The 10,063-nt window shown below is 41.2% G+C and overlaps 1 long non-coding RNA gene across 1 annotated transcript; it reads right to left on the minus strand.

Moving 5' to 3' along the window:
• Window positions 1–2,428: 2,428 nt before the first annotated feature.
• On the minus strand, window positions 2,429–4,533 carry LOC134332709 (uncharacterized). Its single transcript, XR_010015288.1, has 3 exons — window positions 4,357–4,533; window positions 3,755–4,052; window positions 2,429–2,477 (listed from the first exon to the last, which is right to left on the minus strand). It is a non-coding gene; the product is annotated as an uncharacterized LOC134332709 (long non-coding RNA).
• Between the last annotated feature and the right edge of the window lie 5,530 nt (window positions 4,534–10,063).

The following is a 10,063-nucleotide window of genomic DNA, read 5'->3' on the forward strand; positions in this document are numbered from 1 at the left end:
GATGCCAATCCATTTCTTGTCTTCAACCATTCCAACCTCCTTCCTTAGACATTGCCAATCATGTCTGTGTAGAATCCCTGACATCCAGCACCACTGTGTCTTTAGAATCTACAGTATAAAGACTGCTGTGGACTCCATTATTCAGAATTCCGCTGAAAGTCACATGACCCCTGCTTCCCTTCATTCTACCAATCCAGACCTCCTCGTTCATAATCATTTGATTACTGCTGGTTTTCACCTGCTTTGGCTGTTTTTTTTGCTCAGTATTGGATGTATTTTCCTTATAGTGTACCAAGCATCTTTTTGTCAGTTTCTACTTCTTTGTCTGTTTGTTTCTGATTTTTGTCTGGCGTCTTTTTGTTTTAGTTGCCTGATTTTTTTTTACTTTAGCTTTGTTTAGTTTAAAATTCACATTGTTTTACCTGTCAGCAGTTACTCCTAGGTTTTGTCCCTAACTATTTTTTTTCTGATGTGATTATGGTTTGTCAATTTATTTACCTCATTTTTACTTTTCTCCTGCTTGTGTCTGACCTTTTTTTCTGTGTTACACACTAAGATTCAAACAGGGATCTCGGTGGAGGCGGGTTAGCGTAGTAGACTGCTGTGTTACCTGAGAGCCGAAACAAAAAGGCTCTAAATTAAACAAAAAGACTTACTGAAATCATTTCCCCAAGAAAATAAGCATTTAGAAAGCTGTAGGAAGTCTAGAACTTTAGTTATGACTAAAGTATACAAGGTGTGGACAAAAAGTTTTGTGAACGTTACAATAAAAACAGCAAATCAGAATATACATAGAAAACACCTTTACTTACCTTCAAAGTCTCTCAGACACAACACACTTTTGACAACGTTCATACAGCTTCTGAAAACTGCTCTAAAAGTATTTTTTTGGAAACGCCTTCGGAGTTGCTGTCATACGGGTCTGAATCTCTGAGACGTCCACAAACCTTGATCTCTTCAGAACCTCCTTAAGGCGAGGAAACAAAAAAGTGCTGATGCCTTCATCCCCTTTATCAGCATTTTGTACACCTTCGTCGTTGTTTTTCCCAATTTGAAACAAAATTTAAGGTTCTGTTTTTGCTCCATTTCTGTTTGATGCCACCTTTTCAACAGACTGAGCTTAAATGACTGTGCCACATGGACCTTATAAGCCACACGCTAGGTGTCGCTTCTAGACATCGGTCTAGTCTGGGTTTGGCGGTTGCCAAGAGAACGGTACTTGTCTGACTGCATTGTGCCAAGTGTAAAGTTTGGTGGAGGGGGGATTATGGTGTGGGGTTGCGCTTTTGGAAGAATGGTCAAAAACACCCATAAACACACTCCTAAACCTTGTGGAAAGCCTGCCTAGAAGAGTTGAAGCTGCTATATTTGCAAAGGGTGGGCAGACATCATATTAAACCCTATGGATTAAGAATGGGATGTCACTCAAGTTCATATGCATGTGAAGGCAGGCGAGCGAATACTTTTGGCAATAAAGTGTAAGACTCTAATTACTCTGTTGTTTAAGTATTTGTATTTGCACTTTTATCCAAAGCGACTTACAGTACTGTGACAGTATATTGTCTAAACAATTAAAGGTTAAGGGTCTTGCTTAGGGGCCCAACAGTGGCAACCTGGCAGTGGTGGGGCTTGAACCAGCGACCTTTCGATTACTAGTCCAGTACCTTAATTGCTAGGCTACAACTGCCCTGGTCATTGTGGTGCTGACTGAATGTTTATTTCACACACTACTCATTTCCTTCACATTTGTACTAATATAAAGCTGTCAGCCAATCATCGTTTAGTATTTCATTAGATAATAAAGACATTTCCCAAATTACATGTAAATCAGTGCAAAAGGTGTTTACATGACAAGAGACTGGTGAGCTTAAGCTACAGCTGAAGTCAGGAGGTATTTTATAGCAGTTTTTATAAGGCCTGTAACTTTTATTTTAAAGACAAAATAATTGAAACACATTTTGAAAAAAATAAAACGAAGTATATGTGAAAACCTGACCTATAACAGGCTCTACTCCTCTCTTCTGGGAAAACTTCTCACAAGGTTTGAAGTGCATCTGTGGCAATTTCAGGCCATTCAGTCAAAAGAAGCATTTTAAGGTCAGGAAGTGATGTAGGATGAGAGACCTTGCTCTGAATCTGCATTCCAATTTATTCCAAAGGTGTTCAGTGGGGTTAGACCATGTTTTTATGGACAGGGGTTTATACACACACCTTTATACACAACACTGTATGAGTCTCTCTCTCTCTATGTGTGTATACAGTTCTTTCACACTAAAAATTGGAAAGTCCTGGTCTCTGTTGAAGTTTTATATAGTGCAGGCTTTGGGCTGTGTTTGATTTGGTTTGTTCGGTTTACTTCAATTCAGGTGGGTACAAGGTAAGGGGGGTGGCTGGGTGTCGAGGAGGCCGACCGCCTGGGGAAAGAAGCTCTAGCAGAAGCAGTAACTGCCCTCAATATTTCTCTGTTTTATTAGATTCTGAAACCAAATAGAAAAGTTGTTTACTATCCTTTACAAACAATCAGGATATAAAATATACAGTGTTCATTTTACAATGGATGTTGAATTTTGCATTCAGACCTCCTGCTTGTGTGTGGATAGAAATAGAGTAAAAAATGTTATATCGACTTCTCAGAAAATGTCAATATTTCTTGTGAGCAGGTGGATGAATTTGTGATTAGCATGCAGGGTTTAAAGTTAAAAAGAGTGGAAAATGTGTATTTATTGTAGGTTTATTAATCTCTATCACTCTCTGCGGGATAATGAAGACAAGGCCAGCGGTGTGTTAGTTCTTGCAAACTGCCAGCGGTTCGATATCATTTGTGGTTTTAAACAGGGCTAACTGGAAATGTGATTTACAGCTTTTCCATTGGGTTCCTTATTGATTCCTTCATGAATTACAATATATTTTCAAAGCAAACAATGATACACAGTACTAATTAAACTCAGAGCGGCGGGCATGCTTCCCATACTGATCCTCCAATCAATGTAAACCAAGTAGCATCACATAAGATAACAGGCTCAATAAAGAGGTATGGTAAACAAATCTGTTTCTCTGAAAATGCATATACTATACGGCCAAAGTGTGTGGACACCCCTACTAATTGTTGTGTTTACACTGAACACCTTTTGCATTAATTCCCAGTGTGTGACCTCTCAAATAATTTTTAACTTTAAAACTCCAGCAGCGCTGCTGTGTCTTATCCATTCATACCAGCACAACACACACTAACACACCACCACCATGTCAGTGTCACTGCAGTGCGGAAAATCATCCACCACCTAAATAATACCTGCTCTGTGGTGGTCCTGACCGTTGAAGAAAAGCATGAAAGGGGGCTAACAAAGCATGCAGAGAAACATGTACTACAGTCAGTAATTGTAGAACTACAAAGTGCTTCTATATGGTAAGTGGAGCTGATAAAATGGACAGTGAGTGTAAAAACAAGGAGGTGGTTTTAATGTTATGGCTGATCGGTGTAAATCTGGTTTAATTAAGTTACTTTATTTTGGCAAGCTCTCAAAATTTTTAATTAGTAAATTTAAGATGAACACAAATAGGTATAGAGTGGCGTAACAAAGAAATAAAAATAGGAATAATATGATACTAGTTTACTTCCACCTCTCAAGAACATGCCAGTAGGTGATTTGGCTAGTAAAAATGTCCCTTGGAGTGTGGTACATGCTGGGACTGACTGCCAAGTGTCCAGTGTCACAGAAGTATGTTATGAATGAATAAATGGATGATACAGAACCTGGGCTGGTGGACCCTGTTCTAATGATCCATCCTTCTTTTTATGTGGTGACCTCTATGTCCTCCTCTGTAGTCAGTTGTTTAGATCCAATTTGGTGGTCAGTCATTTCTTTCTGCTCTGCTGGTCTGTCGTTTGTTTCTGCCTCCAGCTCAGTTCATTATTTCTCATCTTGCTCAGTCGTTTATTTTTAAGTCTGTGCTACAGTGTGCAACATTTCCCGTTTACTTCCGGATGCTGGATGGGATTAAAGCAAGCCTCCTGCTGGGTAGGTTGGACCTTAGGGATTGTCCTGGCAAGCCTGGGATAATGGGGGGAATAAAAGTTGGTAATGGAGATAGACATTTTTGAAAACATGATTGTTCAAATATTTATTTAGTAAAACTGTATTTTAATTTTAAAGCCAAGCTAATTATGGATACTGGCTTATGGGTATAACGAGGTCTGTGGTAGCTGGTGAACGTGCCCCGGGTTCCCAGCGAAGCAGACATTACAGAGCTCAGAAAACAAAGGCCTCTTATACCAGGCCTCCTAATTAGTGCTGATCACCCGCAGCCGTGGGGCTGACTACTTAAGCCAGCTCCACACAGCAGCGTGTGTCGCACCTTTGTTTGTTTTCCGGTCCGTGGTGGCAGTCGTCCACACGTTCGTAGCCTTAGCTGGTAGCCCTGGTGGCGTATGCCATTCGGGTAAGTAAAACCGCAAGGTTTGAGGTAACTGGTATGTTCTGTTGGTCTCGTAGATATAGTGTGGTGCGACGCAGTGCAGTCCTCGAACTGCAGTTCATTTTGCGCTAGCAGTTAGCGTTAGCGGTTTCACTCAGCGCTGTGTTAAAGCGCTGAAAGTATTCTGGCATCAGTGCCTTCAGTTATTCTGAACATTGGATTCTCCAACCGCTGGGTGGCGACTCCGCTGAGCAAGCGGTTGCCGTGCTAAAGACCCCGGTTCGAATCCGCAGTCTAGAACTGCCTAACTTTGTTTATTTGTTTCTTTCTGGTTTCAGATTGGTGTGTCAGCTCCGCGATCCAGGGCGCGCCGACCGGTCACTGCGATTGTTAGTCGCGGTGTTGGGTCTAGCGCTCCTCGGAGTTCCCCTCCTCTCCCTTCGCTCCTAAGCGTATTAGAGGTTCTCGCGCTCCCGTTTTCCAGCACCACTACAGTGCGGTGGTAACGCTCCCGGCTGCCACGCGGCTGACCGGGGTTCGCGTCCCGCTTCCTTCTGTTTTGGTTTCACTTTGTTTATTTTTCATTTAGTTGCGCCAGCAGCTCCGTCGGAGTTTCCGATCGGGTTTTTTGTGTTCTGTTTTTCGTTTGCTGTTTATCTTTCTGTTGTCCTTATAATTAAATAAAATATTATTATTTTTATTTACTTCTGCATTTGCGTCCTTTCTTCCCACGTGACAATGGGCTTATTTTTTTTCTCTTTTTCTCCAATCTTGATTGGGTATAAAAAGGCTCTGTATTTGCAAGCAAGACATATACACCGATTAGCATAACATTAAAACCACCTCCTTGTTTCTACACTCATTGTCCATTTTATCAGCTCCACTTACCATATAGAAGCACTTTGTTGTTCTACAATTACTGACTGTAGTCCATCTATTGCACTACATACTTTTTTTTAGCCTGCTTTCACCCTGTTCTTCAATGGTCAGGACCACCACAGAGCACTGCAGTGACAATGACATGGTGGTGGTGTGTTAGTGTGTGTTGTGCTGGTATGAGTGGATCAGACACAGCAGCGCTGCTGGAGTTTTTAAATACAGTGTCCACTCACTGTCCACTCTATTAGACACTCCTACCTAGTTGGTCCATCTTGTAGATGTAAAGTCAGAGACGATCGCTCATCTATTGCTGCTGTTTGAGTTGGTCATCTTCTAGACCTTCATCAGTGGTCACAGGATGCTGCCCACAGGTTGCTGTTGGCTGGATATATTTTTGTTTGGTGGACTATTCTCAGTCCAGCAGTAACAGTGAGGTGTTTACAAACTCCAGCAGCGCTGTTGTGTCTGATCCACTTATACCAGCACAACACACACTAACACACCACCACCATGTCATTGTCACTGCAGTGCTGAGAATTTAGCACAACCTAAACAATACCTGCTCTGTAGTGGTCTTGTGGGGAGTCCTGACCATTGAAGAACAGCATGAAAGGAGGCTAACAAAGCATGCAGGGAAACAGATGGACTACAATCAGTTATTGTAGAACTACAAAGTGCTTCTATATGGTAAGTAGAGCTAATAAAATGGACAGTGAGCGTAGAAACATGGAAGTGGTTTTAATGTTATGGCTGATCGGTGTGTGAGAGAATCGTCAATCAGTTAAAAAATGTTAATGCACCTACCATAAATAATACAGTTAAAAGAATTAAAAAACTAGAGAATCTTAGTTATCAGCAAAAGGTGCAGAAGCCAAAATCTGTCATAATATGAAGAAGCATCAGTGCTCATCAGTGATGAACTAAGCTGAAGGCAGAAACAAGTCAGTGCCCAAGACAAATCAGTGTATGTGAGGGTACTACTGAAGTAGAGGCGTACATTTTTTTAGAGAGACACATGCTACAATCAGGGAAAGTCTTTTCTCAGGAAGTCCATGATTATTTAAGTAACACAATGTCAGACCTCATTCTGTACATGCTTCACCAACCTGGTTTCATAGACACTGAGTGTGTGTGCTTGACTAACCTGCCTGCAGTTCAGATCTGTCTCCAATTGAAAATGTATGGTGCAGCATTAAGAGAAGAATTAGCCAGTGGCAACTACAGACTGTTGAGCAGCTGAAGTCTCGTATCAAGCAAGAATGGAGAAATCCACTTGCAGAACTGCGACACTTAGTGACCTCAGTTTCTACACTATTGAAAAGACTTATTAGGATATTCCACTAGCACACCAGCGCCGAGATTCTGAACACCCCCGTTGGCTGGGCGCATCTAGCGGGCACAACTGGCACAACAAATTGGCCACCGTGTCTGTTGTGTGGGAAAATGACCGGAGTAAGTGGGTGGGGTCTTCAAACGCTGTGCAAGGAACCTAAATAGCAGACCGAGGCGCCTGTGCAATCAGGGATCCACAGCAGTGGAAGACAAATTGACTATGCTAAATTGGGAGAAAAAGGGAGAAAATGAAAAAAATAAATAGAAAAGACTCATTAATAAGAAAGGTGATAGAACACAGTGTTAAACACACCTCTGCCCAAACATGTTTCAGGCATTAAATTCTAAATGTGTCAAAATACAAATAAGTTGATCATTTACATTTTCAGCATTTAGCAGACGCTTTTATCCCAAGCGACTTACAGTACAGTGACAGTACATTGTCTAAGCAATTGAGGGTTAAGTGCCTTGCTCAAGGGCCGAACAGTGGCAACCTGGTAGTGGTGGGGCTTGAACCAGCAACCTTTGGATTACTAGCCCAGTACCTTAAACACTGGGCCACTGATCAGTAAAAACACTGGAAATCTTTCCTTTCTACTTTTGTCAGTTCAAGGCTTTGGATTGGCATCCTGTCCAAAATGTGTCACTGCACTGCGCCCAGTGATTTCAAGTAAACTGGAGCTACTGCACTCCTGACCAATGGTAAAGCAGTGGTAAAATATAAAAAAAAATGATGATGAAATTCATATTATAGCAGCACTGCCTTTTCCTACTTATTATACAAAAAAATACCAAACCAAAGTGAGAAAAAAAAAGTAAGTCTGTATTGTAGTACTTGACAAAGGTTTGAAAGTAATCCCCTGCCCATGTGGTTATATCAGCTATTGTTGAGTGGTGGTTCTTGATGCAGTGCTGTCTGAGGGATCGAAGATCACAGACGTTCACACAGCTTAAGCTTGCGCCCTTGGCTTTTACGCACTGAAATTCCTCCCAATTCCTTGAATTGCTTAATGATATTATGCACTGTAGAAGGAGAAATATGCAAATCCCTTCCAATCATTCTTTGAGGTACATTGTTTTTAAACATTTCAATCATTTTTTTCACACATTTTTTGACAAGCTGTAGATCCTCTGATCATCTCTGCTCATCAAAGACTCAGCCTTTCCTGGATGCTGCTTTTGTACCAAACCATGATTACAATCACATGTTGACATCAACTGTTTGGAATCACATCATTATTTAGTTTTTTCACCTCATTACTAGCCCTAAATTGCCCCGTCCCAACTTTTTTTTGGAATGTGTTGCAGGCCTGATATGCAGGAATGGATGTACTGTATATTAACAAATGAAATGAAGTTGAGCAGATAAAACATTAAATATCTTCTTCGAGGCTTTGAATTGGCATCCTGTCCAGGATGTGTCACTGCACTGCGCCTAGTGATTTCGGAAAACTGGCCCTACTGCATCCCTGACCAATGGTAAAGCATAAAAAATGATGATGAAATTCATATTTTAACAGCACTGCCTTTTCTTACTTTTTATACAAATAAATACCAAACCAGGCTGAGGAAAAAAAAGAAAAAAATAACAAGAGTGAAGAAATGATAGATGTTTTGTTGTGGAAGACACAGGGGGTACAATTAAACGCTGCACTAGCATTTGGGCTAAGCACTTTTATTGAGAGCAACAACCGGGGGGTACCAACCATCACGCTAATGAGGAAGAGCAGCAACGTGCCACTCAGGAACAAAAACAACAGGGTCCTCTAGTAGTGATTTGGCTGAAGAAACAGAAATAAAGTTTTAAGCTGTTTTGTTTTTATCTGGTTTAAACATTTGATGTCTTTGTCAGTGTCATGTGATTGTTATCTGACCATTTGAACCTGTTCCAAACAGAACCATTATTATAAAGTTGCTTCTTAGTTGCAGCTATAACAGCCTTTAATCCTTAGGGAAAGTATGTGTGGTTATTCTGCACATTTAGTAAAAACAGCATTGATCAGGTCAAGAACTAATGTTGGAGGAAAAAGTCCCAGCTTATAAATACATTTCTAGTTGCTCTGTTTGTGCAGCTCATTACAGTAAGTGTGAACACTTCCTTTTGAACTCTGGTGCGCACCAAATAAGTGGTCTTGGCTCATTCCTAGAATAAGAATGTCCTTATTTGTCATTTATACATATACACATATACAGTACAATGAAAATCTTTTTAGCATATTCCAGCTTGTTTGGAAGCTGGGGTCAGAGCACAGGGTCAGCCATTGTACTTTTCCACTGGAGCAGACAAGGTTAAGGGCCTTGCTCAAGAGCCCAACAGTGGCTGTATAACCGGGCCTGGATTTAAACCGGCAATCTGCTGTTTAATAGTCAAAAGCTTTACCCACTAGGCTACCACTGCCCCCCTCAGTCTCAACTCTCATCTCATTATCTGGTGTGATTTGTTTCAGGTATGAGCACAATATGAATCAAAAGGCATCTAAATAAACCAATCACAGTATGTGACGTCACAAGATGAGACAAACGCACCACAAGAGAACAGAGTACCTTCTTTGATGTATGGAGGAGTTTCTTGTGCTGTTTTGAGTCCTTTATCCATTTACAATCTCTTACTATGTTTTCAGTTGGTAAATATAACACCAAGCCCAATAAGTGCATTAAGCCCAGCATGGTGCTTGCAAAACATACACCAATCAGGCATAACATTAAAACCACCTTCCTAATATTGCGTTGGTCCCTCTTTTGCTGGCAAAACGGCCCTGACCCATTGAGGCATGAAGTCTGACACCTTTCTATCAGAACCAGCATTAACTTCTTCAGCAATTCGAGGTACAGTAGCTCGTCTGTTGGATCGGACCACACGGGCCAGCCTTCGCTCCCCACGTGCATCAGTGAGCCTTGGCCTTTTGATTTGATTGTAAATTTGTGAGTGTGAATGCTAGCAAACCAGGACTAAATATAACAACATATCAGTTTCTTGTTTGTTCCAAACTAAAAGTGTAAACACAACCTTATTGGGTTGAGGTCAGGATTCTGTGCAGACCATCTGTGCAGATTTCTTCAAACCATGCCTTCATAAATGCCTATAATTTATCCTATATAATCTGAATTATATCATTAGCAGAAGGCTCCCCATACTTTTGGCTATCGAGTGTAGGAGCAGGTACATGTTAGTGGAAAGTACACTGGACCAGACCTGAGGATGGAGTAACAGTGGAAAGGAAAAAATGCAGTGAGATGTTGTAAGCATCAGTTAGAGTTGAACTGGAGCAGAGAAGCCGAGACGGACGACATGATAGATTGGAGAAGAGATTCTCATTTAGAAGATGAATGCTGACAAGGAAATTCCCGCAGTACCTGTTCCTTCTGTCCAATCTGAAAACGGAAGCAATGGCACTTGTGATTAAGCTCATACCTGCGGCACTGAATGACAAGTGCC

The sequence above is a fragment of the Trichomycterus rosablanca genome, chromosome 18 (genome assembly GCF_030014385.1).
Source record: "Trichomycterus rosablanca isolate fTriRos1 chromosome 18, fTriRos1.hap1, whole genome shotgun sequence".
NCBI lineage: Eukaryota > Metazoa > Chordata > Actinopteri > Siluriformes > Trichomycteridae > Trichomycterus > Trichomycterus rosablanca.